Source organism: Eptatretus burgeri, chromosome 21 (genome assembly GCF_056783735.1).
Source record: "Eptatretus burgeri isolate ZD-2024b chromosome 21, Ebu_testis_v1, whole genome shotgun sequence".
In the NCBI taxonomy this organism is placed as follows: Eukaryota; Metazoa; Chordata; class Myxini; order Myxiniformes; family Myxinidae; genus Eptatretus; species Eptatretus burgeri.
Genome location: NC_140981.1, coordinates 2,682,713 through 2,693,834, shown reverse-complemented (window position 1 = coordinate 2,693,834; position 11,122 = coordinate 2,682,713). Strand labels below are relative to the sequence as shown.

Genomic DNA, 11,122 nt, shown 5'->3' with positions numbered 1-11,122 from the left:
TTGGAAAGAATACAACATCAAATTTACAACTTGTCAAATATTGTAAGAAATTAAAAATTCATAATGTGGTTATTTGTATGAGAGATGAATTAACAAATGTGTCGAAACATACAAAGAATATTATTATGAACTTAGAAGATAATGATGGGAACGGTTCTCATTGGGTTTGTATTTTTAATAGTCAAGACAAATATTATTTTGATAGTTTTGGTCTTCCACCACCTGTTGAAGTCATAAAATTCTTACAGAATGGTGTTTATCAAACATTTCAAGTCCAAGAATTAAATTCCAAGTGTTGTGGTCAATTATGTCTATATGTGTTATTTCAACTCAACAAAAATAAAAAATTTTATGATATTATTTTTAATCTAATATAAATGACTTATGTTGGTAAAGATGGTTCTATCTTTGGTGTATCTCAAGAACTGGATATTGATTTATCAAATTATTACACAAAGGCACAGGCTGAACGACATAAATATAATATAAACAAAAATATTAACATGAAAAATGCTTATAAATTAAAAAATTATCCAAGCCCGACTGACGCAAATGACTTGGTGAGATTAAGCGATTTATCACAATATATATACTTAAATAAAACGGCTGTGTATTCTAAAGATACAGAAGTGTTGATATTATCTCCAGGTCATACAGAATTCACAGTTCGAATTAAAATAAATTTTTATAAAGAAGGGCGTATCGTTTGTATGAGAATAGAACAATGGGGGTATGATATGAATGATTTAGGGTATAATTGGTCATTTAAATTTAACCTCGAAGACCTGGAACAATTAAATCAGTCTCGTAAGGAAGAATATTATCCACTTGGTATCGAGAACGAGTTTTGTGGAGCCACGATTAGTAAACAACAAATAAAAGAATTTAATAAGGGTAAATATAATAATGGTTTTGCCCTTGTTTATCTCATGAAAACAGAAAAAACAGGATTATATATAATAAGTAAGGAAATACAAAATGATTTAACTATGGGAAGATGGGGAGGTGTTTCGTGCCATAATATTATTCTAACATATATTTCTAATACATAAATGACAGCAAGAAGGCTTCAAGAAAATTATCATTTCTGTGTTCAAGCATACCTTCAAGAAAAGGGTATTCGGTATTTTAATAAATATGTTCTACAACATAAGAATGAGGTATTTTCAATAAAAGATTGGCATTATGCTGATGTTGATAAACCAACAACTTTAGATTTAATTAGAATGTTAAATAATGAAAAATTATAAGGTTAAGAAAAGGTAAGGCTCTTTTAGAAATTCAAAAGAAATTTTATTGGTATCCTGTTGTAAAAAAAAATTATTTTGGATACAGGAATAACAAGAAATCCTGATGAATATATGTATAATATTCTATGGGGTGTAAACGATTCAAGTATAGTAAGGGATGAGGAAGGAGTTGAAGACGAGAGGGAAGAGGAGGAAAAGGAGGAGGAGGAGAGAGAGAAGGAGGAAAGAGAGAAGAGAGAGAGGGAGGAAAGAGAGAGAATGAATAAATATCAAAATATGGAAACCAGTGAGATTCAAAAAAGAATAGAGGTATTAAAGAAATTAACTTATCTCACCAGGGAGGAATACAAAGAATTAAAAAGTCTATTTACAATACTTTCGACAAGACTATCGACATCGAGAAGACATGTATTTTAATTCAAGTTTTTTCTTAAATAAATGGAGGAGAGAGTGAAGGCATTTCTAAGGATTCTTTATGTTTTAAAATTAAGATTCAAATGTGCATGTTGGAAACTAAAAAGGTTTTTGCACTCTGCAGAAATTTTTCTCATAAATAAATGAGTTATTGTCTCAAATGTAAAAAGAAAACTAATACTAAAAATATTTCATATATTAAAAGTAAAAATAACAGGGTTATACAAAAAGGTATATGTTCGGTGTGTGGTTCAAAAAAATCAATTTATCTCCAAACACAAACTCGGAGGAGATATACAAAAGTTTTTATCAGGAAGTAAATTTACAACTACTGGAATACCAGGGGAATTACATCTTCCAGGGTATTCTTTCTGTGGTCCAGGCACAAACTTGGATAAAAGATTAGATGAGGCAGACAATCCTAAATCCTGGAGTAAACCAATCAATAGAGTTGATGAAGTGTGCATGAGACACGATATTGATTATGGGAATACCACAACGTTGGAAGAAAAGCATGAAGCCGACAGAGAAATGTTATATAATTTGTCTCTGATACAAAATCCAACCTTGAGAGAAAAAGTTGATAGGTTCATCGTGAAGAAGATGATTAGTGCTAAATTGAAACTTGGACTTGGAAATTCAAAAAACTTATAGGCTCTAATGATGCCATTAAGACTGAAGAGCAATTAGCTGATGAATTACATAAACCAATATTCACAAAGTTTCAGAGAAGGAAAGTTTATTCCAAGGAAGTTGATTATATCTGGTCTGCTGATTTGATTGAACTCAATAATGATAAGGGGTACAAGTATGCTTTAACCGTTATTGATTTGAGGAGTAGATATGCGTGGGTTGTCCCTTTAAAAAACAAAACAGGTAATACTCTTGTGTTAGCTTTTCAACAGATATTTAATAAAAGTAAGAGAAAACCTAAGAAATTGTGGACTGATGAGGGTAGAGAGTTTTATAACAAGACATTTATGAATTTTTAAAAAATAACAGTATTACATTATACAGTACCTTTAATGAAGGGAAGGCAGTTGTTGTTGAACGTTTTAATCGTACCTTAAAAGAGAGACTATATAAAAAATTCACACAACTCGGTTCACAACAATGGTCATCTTTTATTCAGGATATTGTGGATAAGTATAATGACACGATTCACACGTCAACGAATATGAAGCCATCAGAAACATTTACAAAATTAAAATATGAAAAAGAGATTAATGTCAGAAAACCTAAGTTCAAAGTTGGTGATATCGTAAGAATATATAGGTGGAAATCTCATTTTGAAAAGGGTTTTACTGAACGATGGACGAAAGAACTTTTTAAAATTGTTGATGTAATAGATACAGTTCCTTGGACTTATAAAATATATGATTTGGAAGGGAAAGAGATTTTAGGTTCATTTTATTCACAGGAATTACAAAAGACAAAACTAAGCAGATAATACACCTTTGTGGACACTAGAGGGACAAGTATATAATGTGTGTCAAGGGGGACGTTCTTAGATCTGTGAACCCCAAACACAGAATCCTCAACTGAATAGTCAAGGCTTAACTTTTGTTTGTGTGTGTGTGTGCAATGGGAGCAATAGGTTGGCGCTTCACTCCCTCCTACTATACACCGTTGTGGACACTCGAGGGCCAAGTCCGAGGTGTATAACAGTATATAATGTGTGTCAAGGGGGGACGTTCTTAGATCTGTGAACCCCAAACACAGAATCCTCAACTGAATAGTCAAGGCTTAACTTTTGTTTGTTGATGTGTATGTGTGTGTGTCCCAACCCTCACATTCAAAATCTCAACCCCAACCCTCACATTCAAAATCTCAACCCCAACTCAATCCTCGCCCAACACAATGTCTTTTTCAAAATGAGATTTCCACCTATATATATATATTTTTACGTTTTTTTTTTCTTCTTCCAATTCTGTCTTTTAAGGCTTTCAGGTTTGATGACGTAGAAAGGGGGAGTAAGCCTGCACTTTCTTCCCAGAACGAACAATGTATATTTTTTTGTTTTTTTCTCTTCTTCCAATTCTGTCTTTTAAGGCTTTCAGGTTTGATGACGTAAAAAGGGGGAGTAAGCCTGCACTTTCTTCCCAGAACGAACAATGTATATTTTTTGTTTTTTTCTCTTCTTCCAATTCTGTCTTTTAAGGCTTTCAGGTTTGATGACGTAGAAAGAGGGAGTAAGCCTGCACTTTCTTCCCAGAACGAACAATGTATATTTTTTGTTTTTTTCTCTTCTTCCAATTCTGTCTTTTAAGGCTTTCAGGTTTGATGACGTAGAAAGAGGGAGTAAGCCTGCACTTTCTTCCCAGAACTTTCTTGATCTTGCTCCCATCAAGCACCATCCGACAAAGAACTACATCGATAGGTTTAGATCCCAAAGAGTGATAGCAACTCCAAAAGTCTCCAAAATATAAATAAATAAAATAATAATAATAATAAATAAATAAATAAATAAATAAAAGCCCCCAAAAAAGTTTCAAGTGTCCAACATAAACCCAACTCTCCAAGTCTTCAAGGTATAACCACATTCCCGTTGAGTTTCCAAGATATGTATCACATTGTGAGTTATCAATCCAGAACCCACATTTCAAGTATTCAAAGTAAAACCAACTTACAAAGTCTCTTAAGGATAACTCATTTACTGATTTTTTCAAAATTTGTGAGTCTCCAAGGTAGGCCCCATATTTAGAACCATCTTGGCAGAACCCTTTTCCTGAGTCTCCAAGGTAGTTATTTAAACCATCAAGGCAGAACTCATTTACTGATTTTTTTCAAAATTTGTGAGTCTCCAAGGTAGGCCCCATATTTAGAACCATCTTGGCAAAACCCTTTTCCTGAGTCTCCAAGGTAGTTATTTAAACCATCAAGGCAGAACTCATTTACTGATTTTTTCAAAATTTGTGAGTCTCCAAGGTAAAACTTGTATTCTGGCTCATCAAGGTATAACTTGTTCAGTGGGTATTGTCTTGATAACTCACAATGAGTACTATTGCTGTAAAACTCTTTTTCAGGATTTTGCTGGTCTCCAAGGTATAACTCTTTGGTTGGGTCATCAAGGACGAACTCGTTCTGTGGGTCTTGGTCGCTCATAAGGTCTTCAACCAAGCCAACAATTTCGCCCCAAGTTGTAGCAAAGCAGTATTTTCATTTCGTATTTCAGACACAATTTCCTGTGAGAGAAAATAATAATGTATTAATTAAGTTATTTAATTATTAAATGAGTATGCTTCAATCAAAGTTTGAAAATAGGAAAATAAAAAATCTTACCTCAATAGATAAGAGGTTTGAATCCAGTTCATCAACTTGAAGGTTTAGTTCCATAGAAGACAGAGAGTTCCAAGGAACACTAAAGTCATCCCACTCAAGGTCTTCAACCAAGCCAACAATTTCCCCCCAAGTTGTAGCAAAAGCAGTATTTTCAGATACAATTTCCTGTGAGAGAAAATAATAATGTATTAATTAAGTTATTTAATTATTAAATGAGTATGCTTCAATCAAAGTTTGAAAATAGGAAAATAAAAAATCTTACCTCAATAGATAAGAGGTTTGAATCCAGTTCATCAACTTGAAGGTTTAGTTCCATAGAAGACAGAGAGTTTGAGACAAGCACACAGAACACCATTGCCAGCAAGAACAAATGTTTAAAATGGAGCCTGGGTTTGAAGCTTTTATAGAGAAAGACTGGTGGGTGTGGTTTCCTTTGGAAATTCCCTGGGCAAGCCTAGGCAAGCCTTCATTGGGAAATTTTTCAAAACCATAACATCCTGTAATTTTCTAGTGATTTCTTTGTGAGTCAGAGATGAACTGGAAATGATGTAAGAGTGGGCGGGGCTTAGCAAAAGTAGGCGGAGCTTAGGAAAAGTGGGCGTGGCTTAGAAAAAATACCTAATGAAAAGTGGGCGGAGCTTAGCAAAAGTGGGCGGGGCTTAGGAAAAGTGGGCGTGGCTTAGAAAAATATCTTATGAAAAGTGGGCGGAGCTTAGCAAAAGTGGGCGGAGCTTAGGAAAAGTGGGCGTGGCTTAGAAAAAATACCTTATGAAAAGTGGGCGGAGCTTAGCAAAAGTGGGCGGGGCTTAGGAAAAGTGGGCGTGGCTTAGAAAAATATCTTATGAAAAGTGGGCGGAGCTTAGCAAAAGTGGGCGGAGCTTAGGAAAAGTGGGCGTGGCTTAGAAAAATTACCTTATGAAAAGTGGGCGGGGCTTAACAAAAGTGGGCGGGGCTTAAAGAAAAGTGGGCGGGGCTTAACAAAAAATAACCTGTGGCTCAGGAGGTGGTCAGATGAGAGCATTAAGAGAAGTTTATCATTTCGTAATGGCACAAATGGGGTATCTTAAAAAATATAAAGATTCAAATGTTTTGTTTGTTAATATTTTAGATGGGGATTATTGTGCAAAGAAAATTAAACTATTGAAGGAATTTAAGAATGAACAAATCTTTATAGGTTCAATGAGTGAGCTGTTCAACCCCCAGGTGTTCAATTCAATGAGGTTCAACCTCCAAGTTAAAAGGGGAGACAAATAAATATACCTTGGGATAAAAAGGGGATTTATTTTTAGGGAAAAAAATATAAATCGCTGAAAATCCCCCATTCATTTACATGGGGCAAAGTGAGCCAGAATCAGTATTCTTACCCTACTCACGTTCATTGGTCTGTGAAACCACGCCCACACCAGATTTCAAATCTCCCATTGGACAAGTTCATTGCTCTTTGAAACCACGCCCACACCCGATTTCAAATGTCCCATTGGACAAGTTCATTGCTCTGTGAAACCACGCCCACACCTGATTTCAAGAATCCCATTGGACACGTTCATTGCTCTGTGAAACCACGCCCACACCAGATTTCAAATCTTCCTTTTGACACGTTCATTACTCAGTGAAACCACGCCCACACCCGATTTCAAATGTCCCATTGGACAAGTTCATTGCTCTGTGAAACCACGCCCACACCTGATTTCAAGAATCCCATTGGACACGTTCATTGCTCTGTGAAACCACGCCCACACCAGATTTCAAATCTTCCATTTGACACGTTCATTACTCAGTGAAACCACGCCCACACCCGATTTCAAATTCCCCATTGGACAAGTTCATTGCTCTGTGAAACCACGCCCACACCAGATTTCAAATCTTCCATTTGACACGTTCATTACTCAGTGAAACCACGCCCACACCCGATTTCAAATGTCCCATTGGACAAGTTCATTGCTCTGTGAAACCACGCCCACACCTGATTTCAAGAAGCCCATTGGACACGTTCATTGGTCTGTGAAACCACGCCCACACCAGATTTCAAATCTTCCTTTTGACACGTTCATTACTCAGTGAAACCACGCCCACACCCGATTTCAAATGTCCCATTGGACAAGTTCATTGCTCTGTGAAACCACGCCCACACCTGATTTCAAGAATCCCATTGGACACGTTCATTGCTCTGTGAAACCACGCCCACACCAGATTTCAAATCTTCCATTTGACACGTTCATTACTCAGTGAAACCACGCCCACACCCGATTTCAAATTCCCCATTGGACAAGTTCATTGCTCTGTGAAACCACGCCCACACCCGATTTAAAGAATCCCATTGGACACGTTCATTGCTCGGTGAAACCACGCCCACACCCGATTAAAAAAAATTCAAAAAAAAATTTCCAAAAAAAAAATTCACACCAAAGAAACTCGTTCGTTCCGCGCATGCGCGAACGACCCCAGAAACTCGTTCGTTCCGCGCATGCGCGAACGACCCATGAGACTCGTTCGTTCCGCGCATGCGCGAACGACCAAAGAAACTCGTTCGTTCCGCGCATGCGCGAACGACCCCCGAAACTCGCATGAGCGCATGAGGTAAAAGTGACAGCTCCACCAATCAGGTTCCGAGGTGATTCGAGCTGCATAGCTAATGAGGTAAAAGTGACAGCTCCACCAATCAGGTTCCGAGTTGATTCGAGCAGCATAGCTAATGAGGTAAAAGTGACAGCTCCACCAATCAGGTTCTGAGGTGATTCGAGCTGCATTGATTCGCACTGAGCGCATGCGCGAACGACCCATGAAACTCGTTGGTTCCGCGCATGCGCGAACGACCCATGAGACTCGTTCGTTCCGCGCATGCGCGAACGACCCATGAGACTCGTTCGTTCCGCGCATGCGCGAACGACCAAAGAAACTCGTTCGTTCCGCGCATGCGCGAACGACCCCCGAAACTCGCATGAGCGCATGAGGTAAAAGTGACAGCTCCACCAATCAGGTTCCGAGGTGATTCGAGCTGCATAGCTAATGAGGTAAAAGTGACAGCTCCACCAATCAGGTTCCGAGTTGATTCGAGCTGCATAGCTAATGAGGTAAAAGTGACAGCTCCACCAATCAGGTTCCGAGGTGATTCGAGCTGCATTGATTCGCACTGAGCGCATGCGCGAACGACCCATGAAACTCGTTGGTTCCGCGCATGCGCGAACGACCCATGAGACTCGTTCGTTCCGCGCATGCGCGAACGACCCATGACACTCGTTCGTTCCGCGCATGCGCGAACGACCAAAGAAACTCGTTCGTTCCGCGCATGCGCGAACGACCCCGGAAACTCGCATGAGCGCATGAGAAAAAAGTCACAGCTGCACCAATCAGGTTCCGAGGTGATTCGTGCTGCATAGCTAATGAGGTAAAAGTCACAGCTGTTGCAGGACACATTTGGATTGAAAAAAATTATTTATCCAAGCTATTTACAAAACAAAGACAACCAAACAATTTGAAAAAACCAAACGAAACAATTTGAACACACGCAAAAAATGGGGAAAAATTACTTTTGGAAATCTTTTTGAAAACTTTTTGAAAAAGTGTGGACCCTGACTGGGTGTGCAACTTCGGTTCGCTACCATCAATTCACAAACTGAAAAAAACAATCATACATGACGACAATTATTTTAAAATACGAACAGCATTTTGAAACAATATTCAAACAACAATATTAAATGATTATATCATATATATATATATATATATATATATATATATATATATATATATATATATATATATATATTGTGACGTCCACGGGACTTGAACAGTCCCGCCAACGTCGAATGAGCCGAAACGATGGAGGCGGATTATTTATTTATAACCCAAAGATGGCGGTTCTAATCGCTCTACCGCAAACGGGACGAGGAAGGTGGCACGAGTCGCTTTTCACTGAGTTGATAACGTTTATTCCTCTAACCAAAAATAACAAGACTCAGCAAGAAGAGGGATCCAGGGCGATTCGACGGGATGGTGTGGGATCGGGCGTGGGGGAAAACACAGACAATTCCAATGAAAAGACAAATCTCAAACCCTCGAAGGCGCCAGGTACACACACACACACACACACACACACACACACACACACACACACACACACACACACACACACACACACACACACACACACACACACACACAAAACGCAGCTATTCCTGGTGGTCAGGCTGGACCGTGGTGTGGATGCAACAGTCCTTGGATTATCGTTGGACGAGCTGGCCTTGCTCTCGTCGGGGGGGGGCAGGAGAAACCGTGGTGCTGTCAACCTCCTGGTCTTGGCCCAAGTCCGCTCACAGCCGCCAGGGAACCAGCTCCGGCACCAAACCGCGAGCAGGAGCGGGAGGCAGGTCCGCCCGCCGTTCGAACCCGTACTCCGAGCCAGCAGAACCCCAGAGCCAACCAAGGTGAGGCACGAAGCTCAGCAAGGCTACAAGACACGAAGAAACCAGGGCCGAATCAGCGCAACAACAAGCATGCTCCCAGCACAACAACCTCCACGCCAAAAAAACAGTGTTTCAGTACCGATCTTCTTCCTCTCCTTTTCGACCCCGAACAGAGCCTTTTTATCCTCCCGTCCTTGTCACTTCCAATCGAGCCGTTTTATTGGCCCACCGCCGTCGCCTTCCGCCAATCGTGATCACGGGGCGGAGCCATCCGCAGCACTGTCCTGTGACGTCACGGCAAGCCTCCAGAGAATACGAAAAGGGGTTTACAAAGACACACTTACCCTATCCCGTATCCCTATCTAATTACGTGACAATTATCATTTCCCCCTTGAAGAAATGGACACGTTCATTACTCAGTGAAACCACGCCCACACCCGATTTCAAGAATCCCATTGGACACGTTCATTGCTCTGTGAAACCACGCCCACACCCGATTTCAAATGTCCCATTGGACAAGTTCATTGCTCTGTGAAACCACGCCCACACCTGATTTCAAGAAGCCCATTGGACACGATCATTGCTCTGTGAAACCACGCCCACACCCGATTTCAAATGTCCCATTGGACAAGTTCATTGCTCTGTGAAACCACGCCCACACCTGATTTCAAGAATCCCATTGGACACGTTCATTGCTCTGTGAAACCACGACCACACCAGATTTCAAATCTTCCATTTGACACGTTCATTACTCAGTGAAACCACGCCCACACCCGATTTCAAATGTCCCATTGGACAAGTTCATTGCTCTGTGAAACCACGCCCACACCTGATTTCAAGAATCCCATTGGACACGTTCATTGCTCTGTGAAACCACGCCCACACCCGATTTCAAATGTCCCATTGGACAAGTTCATTGCTCTGTGAAACCACGCCCACACCAGATTTCAAATGTCCCATTGGACAAGTTCATTGCTCTGTGAAACCACGCCCACACCTGATTTCAAGAATCCCATTGGACACGTTCATTGCTCTGTGAAACCACGCCCACACCAGATTTCAAATCTTCCATTTGACACGTTCATTACTCAGTGAAACCACGCCCACACCCGATTTCAAATGTCCCATTGGACAAGTTCATTGCTCTGTGAAACCACGCCCACACCTGATTTCAAGAAGCCCATTGGACACGTTCATTGGTCTGTGAAACCACGCCCACACCAGATTTCAAATCTCCCATTGGACAAGTTCATTGCTCTTTGAAACCACGCCCACACCCGATTTCAAATGTCCCATTGGACAAGTTCATTGCTCTGTGAAACCACGCCCACACCTGATTTCAAGAATCCCATTGGACACGTTCATTGCTCTGTGAAACCACGCCCACACCAGATTTCAAATCTTCCTTTTGACACGTTCATTACTCAGTGAAACCACGCCCACACCCGATTTCAAATGTCCCATTGGACAAGTTCATTGCTCTGTGAAACCACGCCCACACCTGATTTCAAGAATCCCATTGGACACGTTCATTGCTCTGTGAAACCACGCCCACACCAGATTTCAAATCTTCCATTTGACACGTTCATTACTCAGTGAAACCACGCCCACACCCGATTTCAAATTCCCCATTGGACAAGTTCATTGCTCTGTGAAACCACGCCCACACCCGATTTAAAGAATCCCATTGGACACGTTCATTGCTCGGTGAAACCACGCCCACACCCGATTAAAAAAAAATTAAAAAAAAAATTTCCAAAAAAAAATTCACAC

The 11,122-nt window shown here is 40.2% G+C and overlaps 2 long non-coding RNA genes across 2 annotated transcripts; both read right to left on the bottom strand.

The window, feature by feature from the left end:
* Window positions 1-2,774: 2,774 nt before the first annotated feature.
* Window positions 2,775-6,217, bottom strand: LOC147008205 (uncharacterized). The gene is made up of 3 exons (XR_015053618.1): window positions 5,209-6,217; window positions 4,947-5,111; window positions 2,775-4,849 (listed from the first exon to the last, which is right to left on the bottom strand). It is a non-coding gene; the product is annotated as an uncharacterized LOC147008205 (long non-coding RNA).
* A 2,635-nt stretch (window positions 6,218-8,852) lies between these two features.
* On the bottom strand, window positions 8,853-11,013 carry LOC147008204 (uncharacterized). Its single transcript, XR_015053613.1, has 2 exons — window positions 9,489-11,013; window positions 8,853-9,393 (listed from the first exon to the last, which is right to left on the bottom strand). It is a non-coding gene; the product is annotated as an uncharacterized LOC147008204 (long non-coding RNA).
* Window positions 11,014-11,122: the final 109 nt, after the last annotated feature.